The sequence below is a fragment of the Pristiophorus japonicus genome, chromosome 24 (genome assembly GCF_044704955.1).
Source record: "Pristiophorus japonicus isolate sPriJap1 chromosome 24, sPriJap1.hap1, whole genome shotgun sequence".
Lineage (NCBI taxonomy): Eukaryota > Metazoa > Chordata > Chondrichthyes > Pristiophoridae > Pristiophorus > Pristiophorus japonicus.
The window spans coordinates 20,076,314-20,094,234 of record NC_092000.1 but is presented as its reverse complement, the minus strand read 5'-3'; positions in this window follow the sequence as shown (position 1 = coordinate 20,094,234).

Genomic DNA, 17,921 nt, shown 5'->3' with positions numbered 1-17,921 from the left:
ACGGGTCATACAGTGCGAGTAACTTGTTCGAGCATAGCAGGTTTCTGGCCTTCTCAAAGGCTGTCTTTTGCGATTTATCCCAAACCCAGTCATCACCCTTACATAGCAACATGTGCAATGGTTCCAGCAAAATGCTCAACCTGGGTAAAAAGTAAACAAAATAGTTGAGGAGTCCCAGGAACGAACGCAGCTCCATCACATTCTGTGGTCTGGGTGCATTCTTGACAGTCTCCATCTTTGAGTCTGTGGGTCTGATGCCGTCTGCCGCAATATTTCTCCCCAAAAATTCGACCTCTGGCGCTAGGAACACAAACTTGGAGCATTTCAGCCTGAGTCCCACTCTGTCTAGTCGACTTAGAACCTCTTCCAGGTTGTGCAGGTATTCGATGGTGTCACGATCGGTGATCAGAATGTCATCTTGAAACACCACGGCGCGCGCAACCGATTTCAGCAGATTCTCCTTGTTCCTCTGGAAAATGGCAGCAGCCGAGCGAATTCCGAAAGGGCACCTGTGGTACACGAACAGTCCTTTGTGCGTATTGATGCACGTCAATCTTTTCGAAGATTCAGCCAGCTCCTGTGTCATGTTAGCGGAGGTTAGGTCCAACTTGGTGAACGACTTCCCCCCTACTAACGTTGCAAACATGTCATCCACCTTGGGCAGTGGATATTGGTCCTGTAATGAGTCTCGGTTGATCGTTACCTTATAGTCTCCACAGATTCTGACCGTGCCATCGCTTTTCAACACCAGAACAATTGGGCTGGCCCACTCGTTGAACTCAACTGGCGATATGATTCCCGCTCGTTGAAGTCTGTCCAGTTCGATCTCGACTTTCTCCCTCATCATACATGGAACCGTTCGGGCCTTGTGATGAACAGGCCGTGCATCAGGCACTAGATGGATCTGCACCTTGGCGCCTGTGAAGTTGCCGATGCCTGGTTCAAATAGCGACGGAAATTTGCTCAGCACTTGAGTGCACGAGGCGTCATCCACCGAAGACAATGCTTTGATGTCATCCCAGTTCCATCGAATCTTTCCTAGCCAGCTTCTGCTGAACAGCGTTGGGTCACCGCCTGGTACAATCCACAATGATAGGTCATGCACAGCTCCATCGTATGATACCTTCACTGCCGCACTGGCATGAACTCTTTGGTGTAAATGCGCAGCTTTGTATAAATCAGGCTCAGTTTTGTTCCTTGTTGCCCCACAGTTTCTCAAAAGCCTTCTGCCTCATAATTGACTGACTCGCCCCCGTGTCCAACTCCATGGAAACTGGAATGCCATGCCATTTATTTTGACTTTCAGCATTATAGGAGGGCTCTTGGTGGTGAAAGTGTGTACACCTCTTCCTCGGCCTCGGGTTGAGTTGCCTCTCTTACTCGTTCAGTGTGATCCGCGCCGGATCGATCATCCTCTGCCGACTCTGCCACGTTTGCACATTCGCTGGAGGTGCCCCATTGTTTCGCAGCCTTTGCACACATAGTGCTTGAATCGACGTTGATGGGCTCTGTGATTAACCCTGCAGCGCCAACATGGTGTTAATGGATTCGCAGTCACGCCCCACGGCGGGCTGTGAGTCATCCTAGGTCTTGCAGCTGCAGACGTGAAGGCCCTGCCATGTACAGTTCTGCCTGCTAACAACGTTATTTTATGCACAGTACTTGCCGGTGAGCTTCGATGCTGAGAAGATATCTGTTTAGTATTGGCGTTCGTGGACATGAAAGCCTGGGCTATCGTGATGGCCTTGTTCAGGTCTGGGGATTCGGCAGACAGCAGCTTGCGAAGAATGACCTCAAGGCTGATTCCAAGCATGAAAAAGTACCGCAGCATTTCTCCCAAAAAACCAAGTCGCAAGGTCCCGCAAGGCGTCTTAGGTCGGCGACATAACTCGCCACGTCCTGATCCTCGGAGCGGCGGTGCGTATAGAAGCAATACCTGGCCATTAAGATGCTCTCCTTCGGCTTGAGGTATTGCCGAACCAGCGTACACAACTCTGCATATGTCTTTTCCATTGGTTTCATCGGTGCTAGCAGATGCTTGATGAGGCCGTATGTTGTAGACCCACAAACAGTGAGGAGAATCACCCTGCGCTTGATCGCTTTATCGACCCTATCCAGCTCGTTGGCCACGAAGTACTGGTCGAGGCGTTCAACAAAGGCTTCCCAATCAACACCCTCTGCAAATCGCTCAAGAATACCAACGGCAGCCATAACCACATGAAAGTTCGTGATCTGTTACTCGTCGCCAATTGTTACGTTTAGAATAACTCCACAAGACTGAGTACTGTAAGCTTAAGCTGATTGACCTCAGTCTCTTTAATAAAACTCCAGAGTGCCAAGGCAGCATGGCAGACAACCTTTTATACTCTCTTGCATGAGGTGTGCAGGTGACCTTTGGGTCTCCAACAGGTGCGCCCTCTGGTGGCAAGTCTTACACAGTTATAATGGTTACATACATAGCACTGGTCCTCTTCATTCTTGGGCTCCTGTGGAGGCTCTTGCTGGAAAGGCTCCTCTCCCAGTATTTGGAGAGGGGGGGGGGGGCGTCATCCCTCATCCCTGCCAAGCAGGTCTCTGCAGCCCACAGGCCTCCACTACCGAGTCAGACCTGAAAGTCCACCAAAGGTGTGTCAAGACCTCTGAGCAGCACTCAGCAGATTTAATGGAGCCAAAACAATAACAAGCTGTATTAGCGAAGAAACGGATCCGATCGCGGCAATACTCCAGCGGTGTCGCATGTGTGCACCGAGTGAAAGATGGCGCAAGCGGGGGTGGGGGGAAGGTGGGGGGGGCACTGCCTGAAAAAATCCTCGCTTTCTGCAGCTCAATATCGCTGGCGTTTTTCAGTGGCCCGCCCGCTGATGAGGTCACTGCGGCACAAATGCCTTTACCGCGGCTTCACCGCGCCGATTCCGGCGAAAGTGCGCACTGCTCAAACCGCCCCACCCCCCCACCCCCCGAGCTGAATATGGCTCGGGGAGGAAAAAACACCCGACTGTGGCGGCCAATCGATTCTGCCGATCGGCCGCCCAAACCCTGCGGTAACGGTCTCTTCAGGGTCACTGAATTTCGGCTCCAGGGTTTTGAATATAAAAATGAATGATTCAATTTCATTTTTCGATGTTTGAAAACTCTTACGCTGGTAAACGTAAGCTATGCGCCTACTTTAAACAGGCATAAGAGTTTGAAAGACATTCGCTAATCAAGAGTTGGGCAAGTAGCCCAATCTCTGCCTTCTCCCGGGGATGTGTGTGATCATTCAAAAGAAAATTTGACAGATCGGAAAAGCCGGTTCTCTCGGCGCGGCGCATCGCGCACTGATAAATCAGCATTTGTGAGAGCTCGCCAGGACTGTGCGCACATCGTACGCACCCAGAGAGGCCGCAATTCTCGGCCCAATACCTCTTTATGTGTCTCGGTGTCAAATATTGTCTGATTACTCTCCAGTGGAGCACTTTGGGACGTTTAACATGGCTGTATAACTGACACCTGGGAGTCCCTGGCCAAAGACCTCCCTAAGTGGAGGAAGAGCATCCAGGAGGGCGCTGAGCACCTCGAGTCTCGTCGCCAAAAGCAAGCAGAAATCGAGAACAGGCAGCGGAAGGAGCATGCGGCAAACCAGACTCCCCACCTGTTGTGTATGCAATAACTGTTGGACTGAGTACTGTTTACTGTATAACCTTGTCTCTGCTTTATTAAGGCCCAAAGTGATTAATATATAAAATGGCTGGCCTTTTATACTTGGGCTGCACACACATACATACATGACACCACCCTCCCTTTCCTTCAACCACTGTCTGCCCCACCTGTGACAGAGACTGTAATTCCCGTATTGGACTGTTCAGCCACCTGAGAACTCACTTTTAGAGTGGAAGCAAGTCTTCCTCGATTTTGAGAGACTGCCTACGATGATGATAAATGCAAGTTGTTGCTGATGTTCAGTGGTCCTGGGGAAAGAACACGCTAGAGTTGGAGACCACATGATTCACATCGTATTCAGAGGAGCTGCTCTCAGCCTGAGAATTGGAAGAGCGAGTTCAGATTAAGCAGCTATGCAAAGCAGCTGTTAATGAGGATATTATCCTCCAGCAATTACTCAGCTTTCTGTTAAATGAGGAACAGCTAGCCAATTCATGAGGCGAAGGTAGTTTTGCATATGCAAAATTAATAGCAGTACAACAGTGTTAAAGCCTGCCTTGCTGGATTGAAAATAGCATCATAGTCTGATGTAGCACAGAAGGAGGTCATTTGGCCCATCGTGCCTGTGCCAGCTCTTTAATGGAGCTATGCACTTAGACCTACTCCTCGGGTCTTTACCCATAACTTGATCTAAACCATTTATGATTCTTGTAATGTATTTGCTTCATGGGGTTCTTTGCTTAAGAATTCACAGCAACACATTGCTATTAAGAACTAGTTGGTTTATTAGCAAAAGGTTCAACAATCACACTACACATTACCAGTTCATCCACCAAGCTCACAACCACCGCTGATGGTCGAGAGGGAGAGAGAGAGAGAGAGTGTGTACACCTAGCAGCATGATAGCTCCTCTATTGTTCCGTAATTCTAACCAACTGGACTCTCTCTTTGACCCCTCAACTACATCATCCCTCTCCAGTGCTATAATAATTTCCTTGATCAATATTGCCACCTCTCCTTTTGTTCCTTCCCTTTCGTTCTTGAGTACTTTGAACTCTGAAAACTGGTGAATGATTAATGATGTAATGATCTCACATGCAAGACAAGAGGAGCGAGCGGAAGAGGCCAAATCAGTGCAACAGGAGCTGGGACACAAACCTGGAGTTGCACAAAGCAGACCTGGAGGTGTACACATTTGGCACATCGTAGGACTGAACAGGCTACGTGTGTGAGGCCTGTTGGGTGGGTTATGTTCATGACCTTCTAACGAAAGGTAATCAACCTGTAACTAACTTTGTTTCTCATTGAAAGAAAGAAAGACTTGCATTTATGTGGCGCCTTTCATGACCACTGTAATGTCTGTAAGCCTTGTAATGTTTGTAGCCCCACACTGTGGATGTGGACATATTGTGTACTACAACTGCAGAGTTAATAATAAACAGAACCAGGCAGATTTCCGGAGGCTTCCGAGAGAGCTGCCTGTCATGTAGGAAGCTGTGTGTGCTTGTGCTCTGTGAATATATCACATTTGGCGGCGAGATGGGATTTTTTCGGATGATTTAAAGCTTAAATTTTGTTGGTGAAGGATTCAGCCAGCCGACAGAGAGGCTTTGGAAGTTTCTGTCTTTGGAAAAAGCTAGAAAATCCGAGGTAAAATAAAGCACATGGTGTGAACAGCTACAGATTAAAATGGCAGGTGTAATCGGACATTTGGGGGAATATAGACATGACCAGGAACGTTTTAAAGCATATGTGGATCGGCTAGAAATGTACTTCACTGCAAATAACATAATCGAAGTTCCAGGCAATGCAGTCCAAAACCGGCTGAGTTGGAACATAAGAAAGCGATCTTCTTACCGGAGACGGGTCCGGGATTATACGAAACCCTTATAAATCTGCTTGTACCTGACGAGCCAAAGGACACAATGCTTAAAGAGATTTTAACAAAGCTGGAGCAGCACTATTACCCCAAACCGTTAGAAATTGCTGAAAGCTATCGTTTTGGGATTCGGAATCAAAAGACTGATGCTTGTATCAGTGATTACATCGTAGCATTAAAAAAGCTATCGATGCACTGTAATTTTGGAAACTTTCAAAACCAGGATCGTTTTGTTTGTGGGATGAAAAATGATGCGATCAGAAGGAAGTTATTAACGATGGATGACTTGACTTTTGAGATTGCTTGTCAGACAGTGAGGTCGATGGGCATGGCCGAACAATATTCCCGAGAATTAAATAATAATTACGGTCATCAGTCAACCGAGGTAAATCATCTGCAGGTTCAACGTAAAAGACGGTGGGGGCCCAAAGTCTCAGAAAGTGGAAATTCGAACAGAGCGTCGAAGTCATGCTATAGGTGCCTGGGACAACATTGCTCAAAGTTGTCCACACGTGAAGGCAGAGTGTTTCTTCTGCAGGAAGACTGGGCATCTTGCGAAGGCATGCCGACTGAAGGGTAAACCTGCTTCCAAAGCTATGAGTCCAGCGTTCAAAGCTATGAGTAGAAATCCCAAGAGACTACTTAGCATGGAAGAACAACAACAGGACGAGGAGATGTTAGAGTTACACGTCATTAGGAGCATGAGGTTAACGGACAGCGATTCGGAAAGCATCAAAATCCACATAGATGTTGCGGAATTCAAGATACCAATGGAAATTGACACGGGTGCATCTGTGAGTGTAGTACCAGAGTCACTGTACCTCGACAAATTGCGTGATTTTCAACTGGAGAAATCCAAGATAGAGCTGTGAGGCTACTCGGGAGAGAACATTCCTGTGGTAGGTCGTATCACCGTACCGGTGAAATATAAAGATCAATTTCAGAACTTGCCTCTAATAGTAGTGAAAGGAGAAAAGTCTGCCTTACTAGGAAGAAATTGGTTGAGCTCACTGAAGCCGGATATGAGAGATTTTCTGTGTGGAAGCGAGATTTTCATCAACGGATGAGGTTATCAAGAAGTATCCGAAGGTGTTCTGCGAATCGGGCAGTCCGATCCAAGGCTTCAAGGCGAGTGTCAGGGTACAGAAGGACGCTAGATCGGTTTACTTCAAGCCACGTCCCGTACAATATGCACTCAAGGAGAAAGTTGAGCAAGAGCTAAAAAGACTAGAGACTGAGAACATTATTTGTAAGATAGATCGATGTAATTGGGCTACACCCATTGTTGTTGTACCTAAGTCCGATGGTAAGGTAAGATTGTGTGGTGATTATAAAGTAACCGTAAACCAGGTTCTAGAGGGTAATGTCCCCAATACATTGCCGAATATAGAAGATTTGTTCACAACACTGACAGGTGGTCAGATCTTCTCAAAACTGGATCTTATGAATGCCTACTTACAGCTTGAACTAGATGAGGAGTCCAAGTCATGTTTGACTATAAATACTCATCTAGGTCTGTATCAATTTAATAGGCTACCATTTGGAGTGTCTTCCGCCCTTGCCATATTCCAAGGGGTGATGAACCAGATTTTGCAAGGTATTGAAGGGGAAGTATGTTATTTGGATGACATACTAATTTCAGCACCAAATAGGCAAATTCATAATAACATATTGAATGAAGTCCTCAAACGGCTAGAGAAGCACAGAGTATGAGTGTCTGCTCGTAAGTGTGAGTTATTTAAAAACTCAGTGGCGTACTTAGGGTACAGAGTAGACAAAGATGGTTTACATCCAACCATGGAAAAATTGGATGCAATTAGAAATGCACCCACTCCCAGGAATGTCACTGAACTTCGTTCATTCTTGGGTCTTTTGAATTATTATGGGAAGTTCCCACTAAATTTGGCTACAGTATTACATCCACTGAATGAACTATTGAAAAAACAGGTCCATTGGAAGTGGTCAAAAGAATGCGATACAGCATTCAAGGAGTGTAAAAGCAAATTGGTAGAGAGCACCATGTTAGTTCACAATGACTTAAGGAGATTAAGCTAGCATGTGATGTCTCTCTATATGGAGTTAGGGCAATGATTTCTCATGTATCAAGTAGTGGGGAGAAGAGACCAATTGCTTTTGCTTCACGCACTCTCAGTGCCAGTGAGAGTAATTATGCGCAAATTGAAAAGGAAGCTTTGGCATTAATTTTTGGGGTCAAGAAGTTTCATAAATTCTTGTATGGTCGTAAGTTTACCATCGTTACGGACCATAAGCCCCTAACAGCAATCCTCCATCCAAAGTCCCCAGTTCCAACATTAGCTGTAGCCCGAATGCAGAAATGGGTTTTGATTTTGTCAGCATATACATATGATATTGAATACAGATGATCAGCTGATCACAGTAATGCTGATGCAATGTCTAGATTGCCTTCCCCATCACAAGTTACACCCGATAGGGAAGAAGTGTTTTATTTTTCATACATTGATGAACTGCCAGTCACAGCTGAAGAGATTGGTAGAGCAACCAAACGTGACCCAGTGATGTCAAAGGTGTATGAGTATATTGCAAATGGATGGCCAAACCAGGTAACAGACAAAGATGCACATCCATTCTTCATTCGTAGGAATGAATTATCAGTCGATAAAGATTGTATCATATGGGGTACAAGAGTGGTTATACCAAATAAATTCAGGTCCAAATTATTAGGAGATCTCCATGACCAGCACCTGGGAATGTACTTGACCAAGAGTTTTGCACGCAGTTATTTATGGTGGCCAGGTCCCGATAAAGAGATAGAGTACATCATGAGTCAGTGTACGACATGTCAATTGGTAAGCAAGCAACCACCACCAGTACCATTACAGCCATGAAAGTGGCCTTCCAGGGTATGGCAAAGGCTACATATTGATTTTGCTGAGTTCGAAGGACAACAATTGTTCATTGTGATTAATAGCCATTCGAAGTGGGTTGAGGTGTTTCCAATGTGGAAAATAACAACAAATAAAACATTGGACATTTTACGAACATTATTTTCTTCATTTGGCCTCCCTGAAGAAATTGTTTCGGATAATGGACCACAATTTCGTTCAGAAGAATTTGCACAATTCACGAGCAAAAATGGTATGAAACATACCAAGGTTCCACCATACTATCCTGCTTCGAATGGAGCAGCAGAGCGCACTGTACAAATTGTAAAAGGTGTCCTCATAAAAAAATGTTAGATCCAAATCCAAGGAAACGACAGTTGTCATTGGATCACAAATTGGCTAATTTTTTGATTACATATCGAAATACTCCTCATACAACTACTGGTAGAACACCAGCAGAGTTGTTTCTCAAATGACAGCCACATTGTGAAAACCAAATTTGGCACAGTCCATAGAAGAGACACAATTAAGACAGAAAGAGAATCATGATAGAGGTAGAGTAAAAGAGAGAAGTGTGAAATTAAACCAGAAGGTGAGAGTGAAGAACCATCACCATAAATGGTTAAAGTGGTTACCAGGAAGAGTGCTGAAGATATGTGGTCCTCGCATATATTTGGTAAAGATGTTTGATAATGGACAGGTTAGGTTTGTTCATATTGATCATATTTTACCTACAGACATGGAAGGAGTTGAAGGTGGGAATGATTCAATTATTTCTGTCTCATCAGATATTTTTGATACACCAGTAGCAAATCCTAAATCCAATGTCCTGGAAACAAATCCAGGAGAGAATCAGAATGAAAGTCTGAGTCCGAGTCAGGAAAACAAAGAGCCTGAAGTTAGAGTGAGTTCAAATGAAAATCAAGGAAATTCCGTGGAGGAAAACATTCCTCAGGATGAGCCTCGAATGAGTTTAGATTCGAGACCATGTTTGGAAGATTCTGTTCGAGAGCGAAGGTATCCTCTTCGAAACAGAAAACAAGTGGTAAAGTTAAATTTGTAAATATGAAAAAAAAAAGTTTATATCCTGCGTTATGTAAAAAAATGAAAGTTATGTATGATGTTTGTTGTAATAACTTCTTCATTAAGGAGGGACAAGTGTAATGTCTGTAAGCTTGTAATGTTTGTAGCTCCACACTGTGGATGTGGACGTATTGTGTACTGCAACTGCATCGTTAATAATAAACAGAACCAGGCAGATTTCTGGAGGCTTCCGAGAGAGCTGTCTGCCATATAGGAAGCTGTGTGTGTTTGTGCTCTGTGAATATATCACAACCACCGAATGTCGCAAAGCGCTTTACAGACAATGAAATATTTTTCAAGTGTGGTCACTGTTGTAATGTGCGAAACGCGACAGCCAACTTGTGCTCAGCAAGCTCCCACAAACAGCAATGTGATAATGACCAGAGAGTCTGTTTTTGTTATGTTGATTGAGGGATAAATATATCGGCCAGGGCACCAGAGATAATTCCCCTGCTCTTCTTCGAAATAGTGCCACGGGATCTTTTACGTCCACCTGAGAGAGCAGACAGGGCCTCGATTTTAGAGGCAACAAAGGCATGGATGAGGGGTTCAGCAGCAGATGAGCTGAGGCAAGGGCGGAGACGGGCGATGTTGTGGAGGTGGAAATAGGCGGCTGTAGTTATGCTGCGGGTACGTGGTCGAAAGCTCATTTCAGGGTCAAATATGATACCAAGCTTGCGAACAGTCTGGTTCAGCCTCAGACAGAAGATGGGGAGAGGGATGGAGTCAGTATCTGGGGAACGGAGTTTGTGGCGGGGACTGAAAACAATGGCTTCGGTCTTCCCAATATTCAATTGGAGAAAATTTCTGCTCATCCAGAACTGGATGTCGGACAAGCAGTCTGGCAATTTCGAGACCCTGGAGGGGGTCGAGAGAAATGGTGGTGAGGGTGTCAGCAGCGTACAGCAGGGCTTGGGCCTCCAAAGGTCTGCGCTCTGCCTTGCAACGCAGATCAGCTCGTGTAGCCAGGTGGCCCACCCCAGCTTTGCCAATGACCCTGTCCCTGGGATGTGGATCAGGGCCTCTGGCCATGGTTGAGGGCTGAGCTTCTCTTCCTCACTGACAGAGAAAGACTGCAGGATTTCCCAGCCCTTGTACGAGACTCGAATTCAAAATACTGTCAGGGGTTCATTTGGGCTGGAGGAGGGAAGATACAGAGGGTGATAGAGAGAGAGAGAACGGAAGGGAATGGAGAAGAGGAGAAAGAGAAAAGTGATGATGGAAGAGAACTTGAAGGAAATATCGGGGATGACTATACAGAACAGAAAATGGCTTACTGCTGAAAATGATGCAAATGAGTTTTAATGTATTTAGTTACTATTTAATTAGCTGCCAGCAGCACTTACATGTCAATCATTCAATGAGGAAGTCGACTATACCTGCCATCAGACTCTGAGCTTTAATGTTAACTGTTGCATGATCAGCCATGATCATATTGAATGGGTGTGCAGGCTCGAAGGGCCAAATGGCCTACTCCTGCACCTATTTTCTATGTTTCTATGTTATCTCAGGGCTCCGATCAGTGCAGGTAGTTTCAAAGCAGAAGCAGGCCATAGATATTGAGCCTTGTGCAACAGAATGTTTACTGTTCCTGCCCCCCTCGTCCCCAGCCAGACATTGGCTTCCCTCACTGGTTTCATACACAACATTACCATACAGCACAGAAGGAGGCTATTCGGCCCATCGTGCCTGTTACGTCCATGTGATTGAGTACTGTAAACGTGAGTAAGTGTAACCTTAGTCTTTTTATTCGAACTCCAGAGTACTGGTACAGCACGGGAGACCTGCTTATATACAGTGCTCCCAAGGGATGCTGGGATCCCTTGGGACTCCAACAGATACGCCCTCTGGTGGCGGTAGAATGCTGGTTACATAGGGTTGTATACATAACATCACTCCCTCCCAAAGTCAATAGTACACTTATTTACAGAGTGAGACGATCTGGGACTTTTCGCTCCCTCGTCGATCGTCTCAGTATAAATGCAGGTGCAGGTGAGTTGGTTGGTTCTTCGCTGGGCTGCTGGGGATGATGAGTTCAACTTTGTGGTCACCTGTGATGTCGGTTGTCACTTGTGTGTGTGTCGGAGGGTCGAAGTTGGTGGTGTCCTCTTCAGGTTGCTCGTGGCTGTCTGTGAATCGCAGTTTGGTTTGGTCCAAATGCTTTCTGCATGTTTGTCCATTTGCGAGTTTGACCTGAAACACCCTGCTCCCTTCTTTGGCTATAACAGTGCCAGCAAGCCATTTGGGACCATGTCCATAGTTGAGTACAAATACAGGGTCATTGACTTCAATATCGCATGACAAATTTGCGCGATCATGGTACATGCTTTGTTGATGCCGCCTGCCCTCGACGTGATCATGGAGATCAGGGTGGACGAGAGAGAGCCTTGTTTTGAGCACCCTTTTCATGAGCGAGTGGGGTCTGGTGCAGCAGCTGAACAGGACTCGGGACAGGCGGGTCTGCAGGGAGCCTTCCGACGTGCGTTTCAAGCTTTGCTTGATGGTTTGGACTGCCCATTCTGCATGGCCGTTGGATGCGGGCTTGAACGGGGCAGATGTGACGTGCTTGATCCCATTGCGGGTCATGAATTCCATGAATTCAGCACTGGTGAAGCACGGCCCATTGTTGCTGACAAGGACATCAGGCAGGCCGTGCGTGGCAAACATGGCTCGTCGGTTTTCGATGTTGGCAGTGGACTTGCTTACAGACATTATTATACAGACATTATTACACATTCAATCCACTTTGAATAAGCATCTACAACAACCAAGAATATTTTGCCTAGAAACGGGCCAGCAAAGTCAACATGGACCCTAGACCACGGTTTGGAGGGCCATGACCACAAATTTAGTGGTGCCTCCCTGGGTGCATTGCTCATTTGAGAGCAAGTGTTGCATTGGCGCACGCAAGACTCCAAATCTGAGTTGATGCTGGACCACCACACATGGGATCTGGCTATAACTTTCATCATTACTATGCCTGGGTGGGTACTGTGTGGATCGCGTATGACCGTTTCGCTGCCTTTCTTGGACAAAACCACGCGATTACCCCACAAAAGACAATCCGCATGTATGGACATTTCATCTTTACACCGCTGGAATGGCTTGATCTCTTCCTGCATCTCCGCTGGGATGCTGGACGAGCTCCCATGGAGGACACAGCTTTTTACAAGGGACAGTAAAGGATCCTGGCTGGTCCAGGTCCTGATCTGGCGGGTCACAACGGGTGACTTTTCGTATTCCAAATGCATCCATCACCAAGAGCAATTCTGCAGGCTGTGCCATTTCCACCCCAGTGGTGGGCAATGGTAGCCGACTGAGAGCATCAGCGCAGTTCTCTGTGCCTGGCCTGTGGCAAATTACATAGTTAAATGCAGACAGCGTGAATGCCCATCTTTGGATGTGAGCGGAGGCATTGGTATTGATATGTTTGCTCTCTCAGAATAGCGTTATGAGCGGCTTATGGTCAGTTTCTAACTCGAACTTAAGCCCAAGCAGATACTGATGCATTTTTTTTACCCCGTAAACGCATGGCAGAGCTTCTTTTTCAATCATGCTGTCGGCCCTTTCGGCCTTGGACAAGCTCCTGGACGCATAAGCGACCGGTTGCAATGTTTCCGATTCATTTGCTTGGTGTAACACACCACCTGACTCCATACGAAGACACATCGCAAGCTAGCATGAAAGGTTCACAAGGATCATACAGGACAAGCAGTTTGTTGGAACATAACAGATTTCGAGCTTTCTCAAAAGCTGTCTCTCATGATTTCCCCCATACCCAGTCATCTCCTTTGCATAGCGATACATGTAGAGGTTCTAGCAAGGTGCTTAACCCGGGTAGGAAAGTACCAAAATAATTGAGGAGTCCCAGGAACGACCGCAGCTCCGTCACGTTCTGTGGTCTCGGCACGTTCTTGATGGCCTCCGTCTTGGCGTCGGTGGGTCTGATGCCGTTTGCTGCGATTCTTCTCCCTAAGAACTCGACCTCGGGTGCCAGGAAAACACACTTTGAGCCTTTCAACCTGAGTCCCACATGATCTAGCCGACTTAGAACCTCTTCCAGGTTCTGCAAGTATTCGATGGTGTCCCGACCTGTGATCAATATGTCGTCCTGGAAAACCACGGTGCGCGGAACCGACTTTAGCAGGCTCTCCATGTTCCTTTGAAAAATAGCCGCGGCTGATCGAATCCCAAACGGACATCTATTGTAGATGAACAGACCTTTGTGCGTGTTGATGCAGGTGAGGCCTTTCGAAGATTCCTCCAGCTCCTGTGTCATGTAAGCCGAGGTCAGGTCCAACTTAGTGAATGTCTTTTCTCCTGCCAGTGTTGCAAATAGCTTGTCTGCATTGGGTAGCGGGTCCTGCAGCGAAAAATGGTTAATCGTTACTTTATAGTCCCCACAAATTCTGACCATGCCATCGCCCTTGAGAACCAGAACAATCGGACTGGCCCACTCGTTGAACTCCACCGGCGCGATGATGCCTTCTCATTGCAGCCTGTCTAGCTCGATCTCCACTTTCTCTCGTATCATACCTGGCACCGCCCGTGCCTTCTGGTGGATGGGTCCTACACCAGGAATCAAGTGGATCTGCATCTTCGTCCCCGCGAAACATCCGATGCCTGGCTCAAACAACGACGGAAACTTGCTCAGAACCTGGGCACATGAGGCATCGTCGACAGACGAAAGTGCTCGGATGTCATCCCAGTTCCAGCGGATTTTTCCCAGCCAGCTTCTGCCGGACAGTGTGGGGCCATCTCCTGGTACTATCCAGAGTGGGAGTTCGTGCATTGCTCCAACATAGGAGACTTTTAGTACTGCGCTGCCAATAACAGGGATCAGCTCTTTTGTGTAAGTTCTCAGCTTGGTGTGAATGGGGCTCAGCTTGGGCCTTTGTGCCTTGTTGCACCACAGCCTGTCGAAGGCCTTTTTGCTCATGATGGGCTGACTCGCACCCGTGTCCAATTCCATGGATACTGGAATTCTGTTCAGTTCAACTTTTAACATGATCGGTGGACATTTTGTGGTGTAGGTGTGTACCCCGTACACTTCTGCCTCCTCGGTTTGAGTCTCTAGTTCAGTTTGATCTGCCATGGATCGGTCTTCCTCTGCAGCGTGCTAGTTTGCAGGGTTTGCAGCTCGTCTGCAGATTCGCTGGAGGTGTCCCATTGTTCCACAGCCTTTGGACACATAGTGTTTGAAGCGGCATTGATGGGCTCAATGATCACCTCCGCAGCGCCAACAAGGTGTTAACTGCCTCGCATTAACGCTTGATGGCGGATTCTGAGTCATCTGAGGTCGTGCAGCTGCAGGCGTGTACATTCCGCCATATGTATTCCTGCCTGAAAACAATGGTACTTTGTGTACAGTACTTGCCGAAACATCTTTATGCTGCGAAATTTGTTTGGTGTTATTGCTGGTGGACATAAATGCCTGGGCTATCGTTATGGCTTTGCTCAGGTTCGGTGTTTCAACAGTCAATAGTTTGCAAAGGATAACCTCATGGCCAATGCCAAGCACAAAAAAGTCTCTTAGCATTTGCTCCAGGAATCCATCAAATTCACAATGTCCTGCAAGGCGCCTTAGTTCGGCGACGTAGCTCGCCACTTCCTGGCCTTCAGACCGTTGACATGTGTAAAATCGATACGTGGCCATCAGAATGCTCTCCTTCGGATTTAGGTGCTCCCGGACCAGCGTACACAGTTCTTCATATGATTTCGTTGTTGGTTTCACCGGAGCAAGAAGATTCTTCATGAGGCCATCGGTTGTTGCCCCGCAGGCGGTGAGGAGGATTGCCCTTCATTTGGCAGCGTTCTCATTCCCTTGCACCTTGTTGGCCACAAAGTATTGGTCGAGTTGCTCCACGAAGGCCTCCCAATCATCTCCTTCTGAGAATTTCTCCAGGATACCAGCAGTTCTCTGCATTTTCGCATGATGGTTTGTTATCTCGTCGCCAGTTGTTCATTGAGTACTGTAGTCATGAGTAAATGTGACCTTAGTCTCTTTATTCTAACTCCAGAGTGTTGGTACAGCATGGGAGGCCTGCTTATATACAATGCTCCCAAGGGATGCTGGGATTCCTTAGCACTCCAACAGATACGCCCTCTGGTGGCAGTAGAGTGCTGGTTACATAGGGTTGCATACATAGCAGTGGCTGTGCCAACTCTTTGAAAAAACTGCCCACTTAGTCCCGCTTGCACGCACTTGTGTCAGCTGTGGCTCAGTGGGTAGCCCACTCAGCCCTGAGTCAGAAGGCTGTGGGTCCAAGTCCCACTCCAGGGATTTGAGCACAAAATCTAGGCTGACACTCCCAGTGCAGTGCTGAGGGAGTGCTGCACTGTCGGAGGTGCCATCTTTCAGATGAGACCTTAAACTGAGGTCCTGTCTGCTCTCTTACGTGGACGTAAAAGATCCCATGACACTATTTCAAAGAAGAGTAGGGGAGTTATCCCCAGTGTCCTGGGCCAATATTTGTCCCTCAAACGACATAACAGATTATCTGGTCATTATCACATTGCTGTTTGTGGGAACTTGCTGTGCGATAGTTGGCTGTCGCGTTTCCCACATTACAACAGTAACTATATTCCAAAAGTGCTTTGAGACATCCGATGGTCATGAAAGACGCTATGTAAATGCAAGTCTTTCTTTCTTTTCCCATAGCCCTGTAAATTGAAGTATTTATCCAATTCCCTTTAGAGAGTTACTATTGATTCAGCTTCTACCAACCTTTCAGGCAGCATGTTACGGATCATAACAACTTATGCTGTAAAAAAAATATTGGCCAGATATTGGCTCTCTCACTGGTCCCACAGACAACATTGGCCAGACATTGGCCAGACATTGGCCCCCTCACTGATCCCACTGCCAACATTGGTCAGACATTGGTCAGACATTGGCTCTCTCACTGATCCCACAGACAACATTGGTCAGACATTGGCCAGACATTGGCTCTCTCACTGATCCCACAGACAACATTGATCAGACATTGGCTCTCTCATTGGTCCCACAGACAACATTGGCCAGACATTGGCTCTCTCACTGATCCCACAGACAACATTGGCCAGACATTGGCTCTCTCACTGATCCCACAGACAACATTGGCCAGACATTGGCCAGACATTGGCTCTCTCACTGGTCCCACAGACAACATTGGCCAGACATTGGCCAGACATTGGCCCCCTCACTGATCCCACTGACAACATTGGTCAGACATTGGTCAGACATTGGTCCCCTCACTGATCCCACAGACAACATTGGTCAGACATTGGCTCTCTCATTGGTCCCACAGACAACATTGACCAGACATTGGTGAGACTTTGGCTCTTTCACTGATTCCACAGACATTGCAGATAGATGCTGTGCCTCTCTTGTAATACTTGGTTAGCCATCCATTGCTCTTCCTTTTCTTCTACCCGCCAATGGTCCCGGCCTGCTGATGGTCTTGCAGGCCGGGGCCGCCCCGATTTCCGGGCCCCTTGATTTCCTAATCTTCATTGATTAGATTGTCCCATCAAATTAATTCTTCACCAATACACAGTGGGTGTGGCACATTCATGTTGGCTTTTTTGTCACTTTGACTTTGGGCTGCAGTGCAAAGCGAGTGATGCCGAGTGATGGAAGGTCGACGGCTGTGAAGCCAGGTCGTTGATTGCAGTGCGGGGTGAAGGAGCGGCAAGAGTTTGTAGATGGAAGTGACCGGGGCCCAGGAGAGGTGAGTTTGTGGCTCAGAAGAGGCAAGGGCCCAGGGGTAGCACGGGCCAGCCCACACTGAGATATATGCGCGCGCGAGGTCCGTGCAGCAGACCTGGTCTCCAGTCATCTTGGTTAATCCTTGCCACTAGACCAAGACCGAGCTCTGTCAAGCCCGTGTGGTGGCCTGTGTGCAACAGGAAATTAGGGACACGTGCAATAAGGGTAGAGCAGTTATAATGGGTGACTTTAATCTGCAAATTGATTGGGTTAACCAAACTGGTAGCAACACTGTGGAGGAGGATTTCCTGGAGTGTATAAGGGATGGTTTTCTAGACCAATATGTCGAGGAACCAACTAGAGAGCAGGCCATCCTAGACTGAGTCTTATGTAACGAGAGAAGAATAATTAGCAATCTGATCGTGTGGAGCCCCTTGGGCAAGAGTGATCATAATATGGTAGAATTCTTCATTAAGATGAAGAGTGACACAGTTAATTCAGAAACTAGGGTCTTGAACTTAAAGAAAGGAAACTTCGACAGTATGAGACGTGAATTGGCTAGAATAGACTGGAGAATGATACTTAAAGGGTTGACGGTGGATAGGCAATGGCAGACATTTAAAGATCACATGGATGAACTGCAACAATTGTACATCCCTGTGTGGCATAGAATAAAAAAGGGAAGGTGGCTCAACCGTGGCTAACGAGGGAAATTGGGGAAAGTGTTAAATCCAAGGAAGAGACATACAAAGTGGCCAGAAAAAGC